Below are 17347 nucleotides of genomic sequence, written 5' to 3'. Positions count from 1 at the left end.
AAATACATATGGCTACAAAATATTCATTTAAATCTACGTGTTTTATTAGCAGTAGACTGGCTGGACTAGCTTCAACTAGTGTATGTAATGACAATTGAAGTACAATCTTATTACAATGAATGTTCCACCACTATTCAAGCAATAAATTTTCTGTTAGTCTTATCTTAATGTAGTTGTTTTTATTGTATAGTTCTTATATGCGTTTTAGTGTACATTGTGCGTTAATTGTGTCTTCTCAAAAGATAAATCGAAGCCATAAGCCCCAGTATCTGTGAATATGACTCTATTTGAGAATTGGCCACTGCAGATGTAATTGCATTGCAGTTAGGGTAATGTTACACTGAAGAGAGTGCTGTCCGTTAAGAGGGGGTAAATTTGCATATAGACAGAGTTAAGATAGTCATATTAAGATGGAGTCAGATTGAAGTTACATCACAAGTCAATGAATGCCTGAGGCTGTCAGAATCTAGAAAAGGAAAGATAGGATTGTCCCCCAAAAGTTTCAGAGGAAGTGAGCTCTCCCAGCACCTTGATATGAACTTTCCAGCTTCAATTACTGCAAGGAATAAAAAACAACAGCTTCTGTTGTCTTTCAGCTATCTAGTTTGTGGTACTTTGTTCCAACAACCCTAAGAAATTAATACATGGTATATAAAGTTATTATTTGTTGAATATATGACAAGTAGGAATCTTGAAGGAAATATTCCATTTATATTACTTATCCATGTAGTTTTATGATTTAGAAGTGATTTGAAAATTGTGTAATTATACCACAGTAAATTAGAATTTAATTATGCTATGCCTCATAACCTGCTAATAGGTTAAGTTAAGGTGTACATGCTTGAGAATGAGGCATCATTAATCACACTTTAGAAATAAACAAAGAGACTTGTGAGGTAGAGGGAGAGGAAGGAGAAAAGGGAAGGAGGGGGAGGGAGGGAGATAAAGAAAATAACAAGTCAAATGTATATATTTTTTTAACACAGATCTTCTTTTTCATTCTGCCTCTGTGTTTCAAACACCTTATCTGAACATATTACTGGTGTATATTGAAATTATAATTTATTTGTAGTCTTTCTACTCCATAAATTTTTAAAGCTGTCAGTCAGATAAATCATACATGAATGAGTTAATTATGAAACGGTGAAAAAAATGGCCCTGTGAAGACCTAGCAGGAAGGCAGCCATCCACAAGCCACTGAGAGAAGCCCTAAGAGACTAACCCTTGATGGCACCTAGGTCTCAGACTTCTAGTCTTGAGTTATGAGAAAATAAACATCTGTTGTTTTAACCACTCAAAAACAAACAAAACAAAAAATGTAAAGAAAAAGAAACAGTGAAAGGCAGTATATGAAAAAGTTTCAAATTGAAGTCTTCTTTTGAAGGTAATTGGATGATGTATCATTATTTTTACACTAATATCTAGTATATAACTGAGTCTATAGACTTAGTGAAGGTTTTTATATGAGATCTTTACTGTGAAATATTGTGTACTGAAAATAGTCCTGCTTAATGTCATTTTAATTACAAATAGATACAAATCACTATTTGAAAAAATGCAAGAAAAATTAATAAAAATGTATTGTGTGCTCTATTCCTTCCATTAAGAGGAAAAACCTATATAAAGCACACAGCATGAGCATTAGACATTCTATTCTATCATTTACATCATTAAAGGCATTTTTATTTTCTTAACTAAATTACTTTTCTCCCCTTATGACACCTCCTTCACACTAACTTTTCTGATATTTCCCTTTGAAAATTTGTCATGTATGTATCATTTCAATTTAAAATTAATATCAGCATTAAAAGGTCTACACTTCCAATAATAAATAGGCTAAAGGTACTATTGTGCCATAAAACCACCTATCTGTACTTACTTGAGAAGTAATTTTTCTGTAAGGTGATTATGTATGTACAAAAATAAAATACAACAACAAATCTCTTCCAAATTAATGATTTTTAAAGTTTTAAATCTTTAAAATTTATTTTTTTAAATTTCATTAAAAGTTTTGTTGTTTTTATCTGCTATTGTTGTTGTTATTTTTAATCTATAATCCCCAAGTATTGGTTAGACTTGATTCATTTTTAAAGCATTTGCCATCCTTAAGACTGTTCATGCTATTTAGCCCTTTCACATAAGGGCTTCTGCCTATCTCTTCACTTCAACCAAAATTGTTTAGTTTCTTTCCATCCTACAATTTTTTAATCTATAGTTTACATTTATTCTAATCAATTTCTGCTTATCATGTCTCTCAGCCCAAGTTGTCTTCCTCAAGAAAACCCTTCCAAACCTTCCCTTAGTACCACTCCATGATGCCTAAAGCTACCACAAAAGCCCAAGTAGGACTTCTCCACTCATGTGTTTGTCATAGTGTCCTAGAATGTTCCCAGTACATGTGTGCTACCTTATTGGATGGGACATTAATGGTTGAATGCAGTTTCTAATCTCCTTTCTCCTAAGAGGCACTCATGTGGTTCTGATTCAACCTACTCTATGACACTTATGTCCCTAACACTTCCTCAATCTCTTTAAGTGATGTCACCATTCATTCTTCCAATCAAGTCAACACACTTGGTCCCTCGTGTTTTCTCACTGTGCCCCCATTTCCAGTCTTTCAGCAAATAGTATCAATCTTACTTTAAAATTCTGTGTTAAACCTGCCTCATTCAAAACATTGTCATCTTCCATGATTTTAAGAACTTTCTGAATGTATCTGAACTTAATTTCCTATAGCTTATAAGAGAATAAGATAATAAGCTATAAGACAATAAGCTGCGGAAAATTCTGAAAGAGATGGAAATACCATAGCACCTGACTTGCCTCTTGAGAAACCTATATGCAGGTCAGGAAGCAACAGTTAGAACTGGACATGGAACAACAGACTGGTTCCAAATAGGAAAACGAGTATGTCAAGGCTGTATATTGTCAGCCTGCTTATTTAACTTCTATGCAGAGTACATCATGAGAAACTCTGGGCTGCAGGAAGCATTAGCTGGAATCAAGATTGCGGGGAGAAATATCAATAACCTCAGATATGCAGATGACACCACCCTTATGGCAGGAAGTGAAGAAGAACTCAAAAGCCTCTTGATGAAAGTGAAAGAGGAGAGTGAAAAAGTTGGCTTAAAGCTCAACATTCAGAAAACGAAGGTCATGGCATCTGGTCCCATCACTTCATGGGAAATAGAGGGGGAAACAGTGGAAACAGTGTCAGACTTTATTTTTTTGGGCTCCAAAATCACTACAGATGGTGACTGTAGCCATGAAATTAAAAGACGCTTACTCCTTGGAAGAAAAGTTATGACCAACCTAGATAGCATATTCAAAAGCAGAGACAGTACTTTGCCAAGAAAGGCCCGTCTAGTCAAGGCTATGGTTTTTCCAGTGGTCATGTATGGATGTTAGAGTTGGACTGTGAAGAAAGCTGAGCACCAAAGAATTGATACTTTTGAACTGTGGTGTTTGAGAAGACTCTTGAGAGTCCCTTGGACTGTAAGGAGATCCAGCCAGTCCATTCTGAAGGAGATCAGTCCTGGGTGATCTTTGGAAGGACTGATGCTAAAGCTGAAACTCCAATACTTTGGCCACCTCATGCGAAGAGTTGACTCATTGGAAAAGACTCTGATGCTGAGAGGGATTGGGGGCAGGAGGAGAAGGGGACGACAGAGGATGAGATGGCTGGATGGCATCACTGACTCGATGGATGTAAGTCTGAGTGAACTCCAGGAGTTGGTGATAGGGAGGCCTGGTGTGCTGCGATTCATGGGGTCGCAAAGAGTTGGACATGAGTAAGCGACTGAACTGAACTGATTTTCTTTATAAGCTATGGTAATTTTTTTAATTGTTTTGAAGACAGCCTTTGAATGGGTAGTTACATTTCAATGAGTTAAAATTCAGAAATTCCACTTGCAGTCAAAAAATAAATGTCATGGAGATGTACAGCATATGGATTTTTTTATCAAAAATATTGTTATAAATATGAAAGTTGCAGAGAAATTAAATTTTTAAAGTTTGTACGAAAAGGGTGTCAATTTGTATGGTGACAGTAAGCCTATTATTGGGGTGATCATTTTCCAAAGCCAAAAATATTAAATCATCATGTTGTACACCTGAGATCAATACAATGTTTTATGTCAATTATACTTCAATAAACAAACTCAAGTTTCACAATTAAATTTACCAAAAACTTTCCCAATACTCATCTGTCACCTGAGGGGACTACCATGAACAACAAATGCCATTCCTGATATCAGATGATTTATAGAATTAAATAATGTATATATTTCATTAATATATGTTAAGAATCAACCCATTTTTTTAAATTTAATATTATAAATTAAATAGTGGAGAATATTTCATATCAGAATTTAATAAAATAATTAATATGTTTTACTTTAGCATATTTCATTAAATGATGTAGCATAATCCCTAGGCAGTGCTGAGATCTCAAACTATGAACTCTCTATCTCTTGTGCTACTCTGTCCATCAGGCTTCTGCTTTTGGCAGTGCTTGCACTGGGTTTATAGTTAGGAACTACATTAGTATTGTTCATAATGGGCTTTGAATTTTTGTTAGTTCCTCTCCTTTGATGTTTTCAATCATCTGTGGGTGCTGCCTTCATCACTATTTTCAAACCAGAGGTGAAAATTTTTATTTTTAAAGAACAAAGCAGGCCATCCCTCAACTTGACAGCCTCTAAGAACTTCTCCACTCACTCCAAATACAATGGAAACTTCTAAAGATTCCTACTCAGAATTGGGAAACTCCTGATGACATTTTATAAAATAGAGCCTAGCAGCATTGAATTTATTTGTATTCAGATAACACCATGTCATTTTCACCATATGTCCAATGATTTTGTTCTTGTCTATTACTAAAGAACATCTCTCACAAGCATTTTTCAAACACATGGATCTTGTTTTAAATGACATTTTCTAGGAGATTTTCCTGATAATGCCCCTCCTTGATTCAGAAAGCCTATTCTAAAACATTATGTCCAATGATTTCTTTCCTAGGGCCTTTCAATCTAATTTATTTGCTTGTTTCTATATTTTCTAGTAATGTAGGATTATAATATAAACTCAAGTTTGAACTTTTTTTGCCTTATTCACTGCCATTTTCCTGGTACTTAAAATATATAATGGGCATTCAGTAAATATCTTTTACATAAGTTAACTAAAGAATATAATATCTTAAGTTTTTTCAGGAGAAAATTCAAAACATCAGTGAATATAGTAATTTGATAATAAACTTTGATATTGGAAATAGTTCAAGGAGTCGTCTACCCTTTCATCATCTCATCATCTTCTGGAGAACCCGGCTTCAGTCATGGATAAAACCATGTAGTAGAACAAATGTAAAGATATTATATATACTTTAGGGCTTATTAACACTAATTAATACTAACTCTATCTTTGGAAAAGAGGTAGTGAGTCTAGTCATTGAAAGTATCAGAGCAGAACAATGGAACAATGAAGATGGGAACAGTGAAGAAAAATATTATTTCTATGATTACGCTACCTACCAGATGCTTTCATAGGTTGAACTGTGTCCTCCCTAAATGGTATGTTGAAATGCAAACCTCCAGAACCTCCAGATCTGAACTTATTTGGAAATAAGGTTTTCACAGGTGTAGTCATTTTTTTGATGAGGTTCGTTAGATGGACTCTAATCCAACATGACTGGTGTACTTACAAAAAGGTAAGGAATTTGGACACAAATACCCACTGTCAGAGAGGGAGAATTATGTGAAGAGGCATCAGGATAATGTCATGGAAAAATTAGTGTTCAGTTCAGTTCAGTCGCTCAGTCATGTCCAACTCTTTGTGACCCCATGGACTGCAGCACACCAGGCTTCCCTGTCCATCACTAACTCCTGGAGCTTGCTCCAGCTTATGTCCATTGAGTTGGTGAGTTATGTTACCACAAACCAGGAAAAGTCTGAGGCTTCCAGAAGCTAGGAGGAGGCAAAGAAAGGGTCTATCTATAGGTTTCTAAGGGATAAAGGCCCTGTCAACACGTTGACTTCTATCCAAACAGTAAGACAATAAATTTCTAAGATACCTATTTTGTGGTACTTTGTTAAGGTACTCCTGGGAAACAAATGAAAATGTCAGGAAAAAATTGGATTAAAAATTAATTCATATAATTCCTAACATCCAGCAGATTATACCATAATCAAGTAAGTACATGAAACTTATAACAACAACAAACACCAGCTATCAAAGCAAAATTATTCTCTAAGAAACAAAGAAATACTCTGAAATAGAGCTCTCTTCACTAATATATAGTGAAACAGAACATTTTTCAGAATTCTTCTCATTCCATAAGACAGCTGTATATACTAATCCCCACCCAACTCCATCTAATATTTAGTCATATCAACAGGTTAAGAAATGTATAGTGTTTTCATATTTTGTATTTCTTTTGCTGTCATCAAAACTACTTATGTTTCCTAGTTAAGGGACCATGCTCCCAGAGCCTTACACTTTATGAAATAAAACTAAACACTCATATTTATCACTTTATTGCTAGAAAATATGTTTAGTGGTGTGAATAAAGAAGAGATTTTTCTGTATAAATTAATGGGATTTAACAAAAACATTTCAAAGAATAAAATTTTGATGTTGAAAAATACCAAAGGATACCAACAAAACAGAATTTTAGAACAATGAAAGAAGCACTTGGATCTTGTCAATTTGGTAATCATCCAAAATAAGTGAGGTTAATTTATATTAATTGCTAATCTGGTTGCTGAAAACAGAATATTCTAGGTAAATCCTAAGTTGAAATGAGGCATTTCTAAGTACTATTGTTATTAAAATTGAAACTAGTTAACTAAAATGGAGATTCTCTAATGAAGTTATGGACAAAAGAGCAAGTGAACAGCTCTTCAAAACACCCCCCTAAACAAATCAGTGTTTTAAAATAATATTAGATATTTAAAATAATATTGAATCATTCAATAGAATTCTCTTTGCAAGTTGCTTTAGAATTATTGATGCATAGGAAAGTTAAAATTATGCATTTAGACAGCTAACTTAAAAGTAAAACTAATTTTCCTTTAAAAGTTATAAGCTTTTTATCATTTAGATTTATTTACTTTACAAACAAAATGTATTTTAAGTTTTCCCTTTTAGAACTTTCTTTGAAAATGTTAAAAATAATTATTTAACTTAACAGTCCAAATGTTCCTAATTAAAGAGAAAAAAGTATATGCTCCAAGAATAACCATACCTTGTATACTTAATATAAATCTTATGTGGCAACTAAAAATCAAATGTCAATGCATTCCAAAACCAAACCTGATTATTTGAAGTTTAGTTTAATTTGAAATTTATCTTCTTTCTTTTTCATTATTCATTATAGCACTTGCATGTTGCCCAAACTCCAAAGTCTTTAAATATAACTACTGGGTCAAGTTTGCTTTTTAAAAAGCAATCATGGATATTGCTTTTGATTAGCCATTGGAAGTGACAAATAGATTCAAAGGATTAGGTCTGATAAAGTGCCTGAAGAACTATGGACAGAGGTTCGTGACATTGTATAGGACGCAGTAATCAAGACCATCCCCAAGAAAAAGTAATACAAAAAGGCAAAATGGCTGTCTGAGGAGGCCTTACAAATAGCTCTGAAAAGAAGAGAAGCAAAAGGCAAAGGAGAAAAGGAAAGATATACCCATTTGAATGCAGAGTTCCCAAAATAGCAAGGGTAGAAAGCCTTCATCAGTGATCACTGCAAAGAAAAAGAAGAAAAATATAGAATGAGAAAGACCAGAGATCTCTTCAAGAAAATTAGAGATACCAAGGGAATTTTTCACACAAAAATGGGCACAATAAAGGACAGAAATGATGTGGACCTAACAGAAGCAGAAGATATTAAAAATAGGAGACAAGAATACACAGAAGAACTGTACAAACAAGATCTTCAAAACCCAAATAACCATGATGGTGTGATCAGTAACCTTGAGCCAGACATCCTGGAATGTGCAGTCACGTGGGCCTTAGGAAGCATCACTATGAACTAGTGGAGGTGATGGAATTCCAGTTCAACTATTTCAAATCCTAGAAGGTGAAGATGTTAGAGTGCTGAACTCATTTTCATTTCAATCCCAAAGAAAAGCAATGCTAAAGAATGCTCAAACTACCACACAGTTGCACTCATCTCACATGCTAGCAAATGATGCTCAAAATTCTCCAAGCTAGGCTTCAACAGTATGTAAACTGTGAACTTCCAGGTGTTCAAGCTGGATTTAGAAAAGGCAGAGGAACCAGAGATCAAATTGCCAACATGTGTTGGATCATCGAAAAAGTGAAAGAATTCCAGAAAATCATCTATTCCTGCTTTGTTGACTATGCCAAAGCCTTGGACTGTGTGGATCACAACTGGAAAATTCTGAAACAGATGGGAATACCAGACAACTTGATCTGCCTCCTGAGAAATCGGTATGCAGGTCAAGAAGCAACAGTTAGAAGTGGACATGGAACAGCAAACTGGTTCCAAATCAGGAAAGGAGTACATTAAGACTGTATATTGTCACCGTGCTATTTAACTTATACGCAGAGTACATCATTATAAATGCTGGACTGGATGAATCACAAGCTGGAATCAAGATTTCCAGGAGAAATAACAATAACCACAGATATGTAGATTCTGAAAGAAATGGGAATACCACACCACCTGATCTTCCTCTTGAGAAACCTATATGCAGGTCAGGAACAACAGACTGGTTCCAAATAGGAGAAGGAGTTCGTCAGGGCTATATATTGTCACCCTGTTTATTTAACTTGTATGCAGAGTACATCATGAGAAATGCTGGACTGGAAGAAACACAAGCTGGAATCAAGATTGCTGGGAGAAATATCAATAACCTCAGATATGCAGATGATACCACCCTTATGGCAGAAAGTGAAGAGGAACTAAAAAGCCTCTTGATGAAAGTGAAAGAGGAGAGTGAAAAAGTTGGCTTAAAGCTCAACATTCAGAAAACGAAGATCATGGCATCCGGTCCCACCACTTCATGGGAAATAGATGGGGAAACAGTGGAAACAGTGTCAGACTTTATTTTTCTGGGATCCAAAATCACTACAGATGGTGACTGCAGCCATGAAATTAAAAGACACTTACTCCTTGGAAGGAAAGTTATAACCAACATAGATAGCATATTAAAAAGCAGAGACATTACTTTGCCAACAAAGGTTCGTCTAGTCAAGGCTATGGTTTTTCCTGTGGTCATGTATGGATGTGAGAGTTGAACTATGAAGAAGGCTGAGCGCCAAAGAATTGATGTTTTTAATCTGTAGTGTTGGAGAAGACTCTTGAGAGTCCCTTGGACTACAAGGAGAATCAACCAGTCCATTCTGAAGGAGATCAGCCCTGAGATTTCTTTGGAAGAAATGATGCTGAAGCTGAAACTCCAGTACTTTGGCCACCTCATGTGAAGAGTTGACTCATTGGAAAAGACTCTGATGCTGGGAGGGATTGGGGGCAAGAGGAGAAGGGGAAGACAGAGGATGAGATGGCTGGATGGCATCACTGACTCAATGGATGTGAGTCTTAGTGAACTCCGGGAATTGGTGATGGACAGGGAGGCCTGACGTGCTGTGATTCATGGGGTCGCAAAGAGTCAGACACGACTGAGCAACTGATCTGATCTGATCTGATCTGATGGCAGAGAGTGAAGAAGAGACAGAATCTATGGCAGAAACTAATGAGCCTCTTGATGAAAGTGAAAGAGGAGAATGAAAAAGTTGGCTTAAAGCTCAACATTCAGAAAACTAAGATCATGGCATCTGGTCCCATCACTTCATGGGAAATAGATGGGGACACAATGGAACAGTGACAGACTATTTTTTGGGGGGCTCCAAAATTACTGCAGATGGTGACTGCAGCTGTGAAATTAAAAGACGCTTGCTTCTTGGAAGAAAAGTTATGACCAACTTAGACAGCATATTAAAAAGCAGAGACATTACTTTGCCAACAAAAGTCCATCTAGTGAAAGCTTTTTTTTTTCCAGTAGTTATATATGTATGTGAGAGTTGGACTATAAAGAAAGCTGAGTGCTGAAGAATTGATGCTTTTGAACTGTGGTGTTGGAGAAGACTCTTGAGAGTCCCTTGGACTGCAAGGAGATCCAACCAGTCCATCCTAAAGGAAATCAGTCCTGAATGCTCATTGGAGGACTGATGCTGAAGCTGAAACTCCAATAATTTGGCCACCTGATGCAAAGAACTGACTCATTTGAAAAGATGCTGATGCTTGAAAAGATTGAAGGCAGGAGGAAAAGGGGATGACAGAGAATGAGATGGTTGGATGACATCACCGACTCGATGGACATGGGTTTGGGTAGACTCCGGGAGTTGGTGATGGACAGGGAGGCCTGGGGTCCTGCAGTCCATGGCGTCACAAAGAGTCAGGCACAAATGAGAGACTGAACTGAAGTGACTGACCCTGTCAAGTTTGCTTTTTAAAAAGCAATCATGGGTATTGGCCCTGAATGACTAAATTATATGACATAGTTGTCATTTATTTTACTAACATATTGGTCCATGGCTGTGAAGGAAGTAAATGTATGAAAGCTTTTTGATAAGTGTATGCTTTATTATAAATGAAGAGATAATATGGTGGAAGTAATGATAAAATCTAACTTTACTGATAATTAACAATATGCAAGGCTTTCTTGTGTTAATTGATGTCAGTGCAATAATCCCCTGCTGTTTATCAAGTGCATCTGCCAATCTATCTGTCTAGAAATCCATCATTCTGATACAGATAAATATCCATATAGAATATTGACTATGATCTTGTAAGTGTATTACTTTTTTGTTTAAAAATGAGTTTCTCTTTCAGAAAATCTATTATTTATTTTCTCTTGTTGAGTACAAAGGCATATAATCTCACCATTAAAATTCAAATACCGAGGTTTGGCTAATTTTGCTTAAAAGTAACTGTGTACAGATCTTAATATAGGACCCCCACTCTATTCAGCATTAGGATAATTATATTGTGTTTTTATTTTAAAATTTCATAAAGTGTAATCTGACTTTGAAGATATTTTTATTATAAATTTCTAATACCTTTGCATTTTTGTTATTACTTGATTATTTTTCCCTCAAATCTTTATTTTATTATTAAAAATAATTTTTGTAAAAAATCAAATTTTTTATTAAGATCTGTCACTCAGATTTATTGACATATTTGCTAGCATCAAGTTGATTCTAACAGTGGCTGTAGTACTATCTAAATTATAAAAAGTAAAAGAAAATATTAAAATTGCATATGAAAGAAAATGTAAGTAGTCCAAAATATATGATTGTTGACATAGAAAATATAAAAAATAAATTTTCACCAGATGGATTATTAGAATTAATGAAAGTTGCAAGTTACTTGAATCACTGTTTCTTTTTTATGGCTGAGTAATACTCCAATCTGCGCATATGTGTGTGTGTGTGTGTGTGTGTGTTTGTATCACATTTCTTTTTTCATCTATTGCCAGACACGTAGATTACCTCAATATTTTGGCTATTATAAATAATGTTGGCAATGAACATTTGAGAACATACACCATTTTAAATTAGTTTTTTGTTTTGTTTTCTTCAGGAAAATACCTAGCCATGAAATTGCTCTGTAATATGGGCAGTTCTATTTTTAACTTTTTTGAGGAACCTCAATATTGTTGTTCATCCTGGCTGTGCTAATTAACAATATTCCCAACAGTGCATAAGCCTTCCCTCTTCCTCACATCCTCACCAACTTTTGTTGTTTCTTGTCTTTTTTGATGACAGCCATTTTGACAGGAGTCTTTGTTTTTGATAGCTTTATTATAATGAATATTGGAGGAGATCTTTTTAAGTTGAATTTGTTCAGAGAACTATGAGCTTCATGAACTTGAATGCTACTCTCTCCCAAGATCTGAGAAGTTCTCAGCCATTATTTTTTCATGTAAGCTTTCTGCCCTCTTTTGCTTTCATTCTCTTTCTGGGACTTTAATAATTTAACATTGCTTTTGTTGATGATATTCCATAGTTTGTGTAGGCTTTCTTTACTATTTTTTCATCCTTTCCTTTTTTATTCCCAAACTAGACTATTTGAATTGTATTTTTACTCCACAAATTATTTCTTCTGCTTGATCTGATATTGATGTTGTTTATGACATTTTTTTCATTTCATTCATACTATTCTTTACATTCAGAATTTTGTTTTCTTTCTTATGATTTCTATTTCTTTATTAATCTTTGCATGCTGTTCACCTTTTGCTTTCCTGATTTTGTTGAATTATGTTTTTTTTCTTTTGTTTCAGCTCACTGAACTTCCTCAAAACATCTATTTTGAATTTTTGACATGTAAATCACAGATTTACATGTCTTTGGGGTCAGTTACTAGAAGATTATTGTGATTCTTTGGTGGCATCACATTTCCTTGGTATTTTAATGTTCCTTGATTAATGTCCTGCATTGCTGTCTTTGCATCTGAAGTAGCAGATCACCCCCTCCAGATTTTACTGACTGACTTTGGTAGAGAATTCCATCAACCTTCCTAGGAATCCTGAAGCTCTCTCAGACTCTGTGAATATGCCTACTCCACTTTACTTACTCCCTCTTGTGGCAGGTTTCTTATTGTTTTATGCTTATTTTAAATCCTGCAGTACATCAGTCTGCATGCTGATAGGGTTTCACTAAATGCTGATGTTTGACATCTCTTGCAGGCTTTCTGTATGTGCTCATTAACCATCTGCAAAGATTCCCTCTCACTGCCATTAGGAGTGCACACAGGAGCTGGCTACAAAATGGTTGAGGGATGTGTATGTGATGTCTATGGTCCATGTTGTGGGGATCCATAGCCACGCAATTAGTAAAATCTACATCCTCTTGATGCTTTCCTAACCCTGGATGCTATTACCCCAGCTGCTAAACTAATTCTTAGTATGTGGCTCACAGCTCAGTGCACTGGATATTGTGAGAAAAACAGGCCCCTTCATCTGCATCTCATATAACTGGGAAACTGGCACTGACTCATATGCTCTCATACTGAGCTGTGCTGCCTTGGTGGACAGGAGTCATAGGTAACGTCACGGTTTTCCTCTTATGCTCTTCAGTGTGTCTAATCACGGAGATATAGTTATTTAGTTATTTATTTATTTTAATTTTTTTCTCCAGCAATATGCTGAAACTTCTCTGTTGGAATCTTGGACTTCCACAAAGACTCCCACATCAATAGGTGATTTTCTAAGTCAGTATTTTCCAGGGTTTCCCAGATCATGGACAAGAGGAGCTGGAGTCAGTTCACAGGTCACTTCATGGTCCACCGCTGCATCCAAGGTCTGTATGTCTGTTACCTGACACACAGGTATGTGAGACTCCTGCCAGGATCCACTGAAGTGTGTGCTAGATTCCACATCAGCCACCAAGTCCCTTTTGTCCATGGATGAATGCCAAGTATTTGTTGAAGTGGAGATTTGGACTAGGTATGTCTTATTCACTTATCTTGCTGCTGTCAGTCCTAATTCAAACTGTTTTGAAAGTTTTATTGTCATTTCTTGTGTGTGTATTTTATGTGAAATTGCTTAATAAGAATAGAAAAGAAAATACGAATATATCATATATCAAGACTCTTCCCAGAAGAACAAGTATACTAATCTGTTTTTACTTCATAAATTTGTATAAAGGAAATAATGAATTTCAGATAAATTTTGCAATGTGATCCATATTTTCTGTCACATTAATGTCTGGTATTTGACTTAGAATAGTTTAACTGCTTTATTTGCTCTTTCTTACCCAGGAGAAAACATAAATCAACAAGGTTTTGTTTTGAAATGGTTTTCTAAAGTCTATATAACAAAATAAATAATTTTGTATGAGAAGGATACAAAATGACAATATCTGCTTTTCCATTTTTAATCAAGTGTTTAGGAAGACAATAAACAATATTTTAAGTAAATTAAAATATAATTTCCTTTTTGCCATGCCTTATAAATGCTAAACAATGAAATGATTTAGTTTTTAAAGTTATTATGTCCCAATTGATCTTCCAGGAAGTGGACTTATTATCTAATTATGAAGATATGCACATTTATCAAAAGTTAGAACCATCTGTCTCAATTCTGTTTAATTTCATTATATATTCATCATTTAGACAGTCAGCTTATGACATAAGCCTCTACTGACGATTAATTCTATACTGATTATCACTCAAGAACGTGCACAGACACACACCAGTCAACTCTTATTAGTCTACTTTGAAATTAAAAGCTACTAGTAACAGGCTGCTGACTAGCCAGTCATCACTGTTATATGCAAGAAAAGTCTCTGGTATCCCTCTAAAGAAATCTAAAACGGTTAATATTTTTCAGCAAATTATATAAACTTAACATTTATAAATTTAGCTTGAATTGAGAAGTAAATACATTTAGACCCATCTACATATATTCAAAATTCTCATTTTTAGATTGAAGGAGAAAGTAATTATAATTTAAAGTAATTTCAGTTAAAGTATTTATAACATTCAGAAGATTTATAATTCTGGGGAATATATCAATAATCCTAGTTAGTTACTCTGGACCAGAACATTAGATTAGATATGAAATATAATTTCATTTTCTTGCATGTGTGAATATTGCTGACAGAGATTAGTGAGAATATGGGAAATTACTTACTAAAAACACTATACTTCTTTTTGTGTATCTAGAATGAAGATTAAAACTATCTGGCATTCTATGATAAGGACACTTAAACTCATTAGAAAAATATCATATGTCAACTCATAAATAAGAATCCAGCACTTAATTGAAAAACAAAAACAAAAACATATCTTACATATGGCACATCTTTTTGCTTGTCATTATAAATAACACAAATGATAGGCTCAAAATTTTTCTAAAGAGAAAATCAAATCCTTCAGTAAAATCATATGTAATGAATGATTATATATATATTATTCACATAGGTATTTATAATATATATGAAGAGCAAAACACTGGATAAAATGACTTTAAAATCTATTTTAATAACAATGTATGTGAAATGTTTAAGAGAAACTGTGTTTCTAAACAAATAAGTGTTGTATATTATAAAGGAATCCAGTTTTCCCATTTTATATCACAATGAGAGATTGGCTGTCAAAATGATTAAAGTTTCAACAAAGAGTATTGTTCAGAAGACAGTTGCCAGAAGCAGAAAGAATGGGGAAAAATGTAGACCAGACAGCCAACAAATTGAAATTTCTATAGAGTTAACCCATGGGCATGCCAGCAAGCAGGGTGTTATTTTACACTCAGAATAGTATTAGCTAATAATTAGTATTTTTAAAAGAACAATATGTTGGATAGGACAGACAAAATGGAAATATGAAGAAAGTCAAATATACCAATAGCTTCTTTTAAAATTTCTTCTTTTTTAGAAAAGGTTTCTAGCCAGCAGCTGAATTTATCACTGCTGTTGCTGCTATGCTGCTAAGTCGCTTCAGTCGTGTCCGACTCTGTGCGACCCCACAGATGGCAGCCCACTAGGCTCCTCTGTCCCTGGGATTCTCCAGGCAAGAGTACTGGAGTGGGGTGCCATTGCCTTCTCCAATGCATGAAAGTGAAAAGTGAAAGTGAAAGTGAAAGTGAAGTCGCTCAGTCGTGTCCGACTCCTGGCGACCTCATGGACTGCTGCCTACCAGGCTCCTCCGTCCATGGGATTTTCCAGGCAAGAGTACTGGAGTGAGAATTTATTACTAACAGAATCAAATTTATCCAATGAAAAAATATAGATAAAAGTACTATATTAGAATTCTGACAACCAAGACTGTAATTTCAAACCCATAATGATATGATAATGCTTACCAGGATAACCAAAACCAAAGTATACATTAAAGATTGTTAATTCTTTCCCACAGTACATATGCATGCTAGGCTAACTTTAAGCCTCATAGAAGTAAACATCAAAGTGATAAGAACAATTCGTCAATCCACCTTCTTGTCACATGGAAGCTCTGACTCTGTGATTGTTTTGACTGACAGAGATCTGGGCTATTGTTTTAGGTTACCGTCTTTGGAACAGACGGAGAAGGCAATGGCAGCCCACTCCAGTACTCTTGCCTGGAAAATCCCATGGACGGAGGAGCCTGGTGGGCTGCAGTCCATGGGGTCGCTAGGATTCGGACACAATTGAGCAGCTTCGCTTTCACTTTTCACTTTCATGCATTGGAGAAGGAAATGGCAACCTACTCCAGTGTTCTTGCCTGGAGAATCCCAGGGACGGGGGAGCCTGGTGGGCTGCCGTCTCTGGGGTGGCATAGAGTCGGACAGGACTGAAGCGACTTAGCAGCAGAAGCAGCAGCTTTGGAACAGAATGAATCACTCACATTTGAAGAGTCATTCCAGTGTGTTATCTAAGACCAAGGGGCCTAAAATGTTAGTGTATATAAGGATTACTCGGAGAGTTATAAAAATTATATATTCCACATCTTCCCTCTCCCAAATTCAAACAAACATACCAGGTGGCTCAGAAGGTAAAGCCTCTGCCTGCAATGCTGGAGACCTGGGTTCGATCCCTGGGTCAGGAAGATCCCCTGGAGAAGGAAATGGGAACCCACTCCAGTACTCTTGCCTGGAAAAATCTCATGGACTGAGAAGCTTGGTAGACTACAGTCCATGGGATCGCAAAGAGTTGGACACGACTGAGCAGCTTCACTTTCACTTTTCACCAGGTGGTGCAAGGGGTAAAGAGTCTGCCTGCCAATTCAGGAGACACAAGAAATGTGAATTCGATGCCTGGGTCATGAATATCCTCTGGAGAAGGAATTACCAAACCACTCCAGTATTTCTTGCCTGGAGAATTCCATGAACAGAGGAACCTGGTAGGCTACAGTTCATGGGGTCGCAAAAGTCTGACGGGACTACGAATGCACACACACACTGAAATAGATGGTAGTGGTTCATGTTTTCAGATATATTATTCTAGGCAGAGTAAATGACCATTATGACCATTATTATTTCCTCAAAGAATTCTGACTCCTTAGTCAGACTGCTTACAAAATTGCAGAGGTGGCATTAGGGTTTAGGAAGCTGAAAGAGGATTCTGAAGGCAACATACCATCCTGTCACATTACATGAAAGTTTAAGTGGATAATAAAGAACTAAGGATAAACTCATAGTTGAAACGATAAAATGAAAAGGACAAATAATTCCCCACCTATTTATCTTCTTTTTAGTTGAACCCCTAATAAAGATTTTAATGTTTTTATGAACTAGAAATATATGTTTCTGATATTGTAAATAAGAAAAATAGATGGAGTGAAAAATATTTTCAGTTGTTACAAATGAAATCTTCAGAAATTAAATTCCCATTTTCTTTGGACCTATAT

This window comes from Bos indicus x Bos taurus, chromosome 6, assembly GCF_003369695.1.
Source record: "Bos indicus x Bos taurus breed Angus x Brahman F1 hybrid chromosome 6, Bos_hybrid_MaternalHap_v2.0, whole genome shotgun sequence".
NCBI lineage: Eukaryota > Metazoa > Chordata > Mammalia > Artiodactyla > Bovidae > Bos > Bos indicus x Bos taurus.
This window is presented reverse-complemented; position numbering follows the sequence as displayed.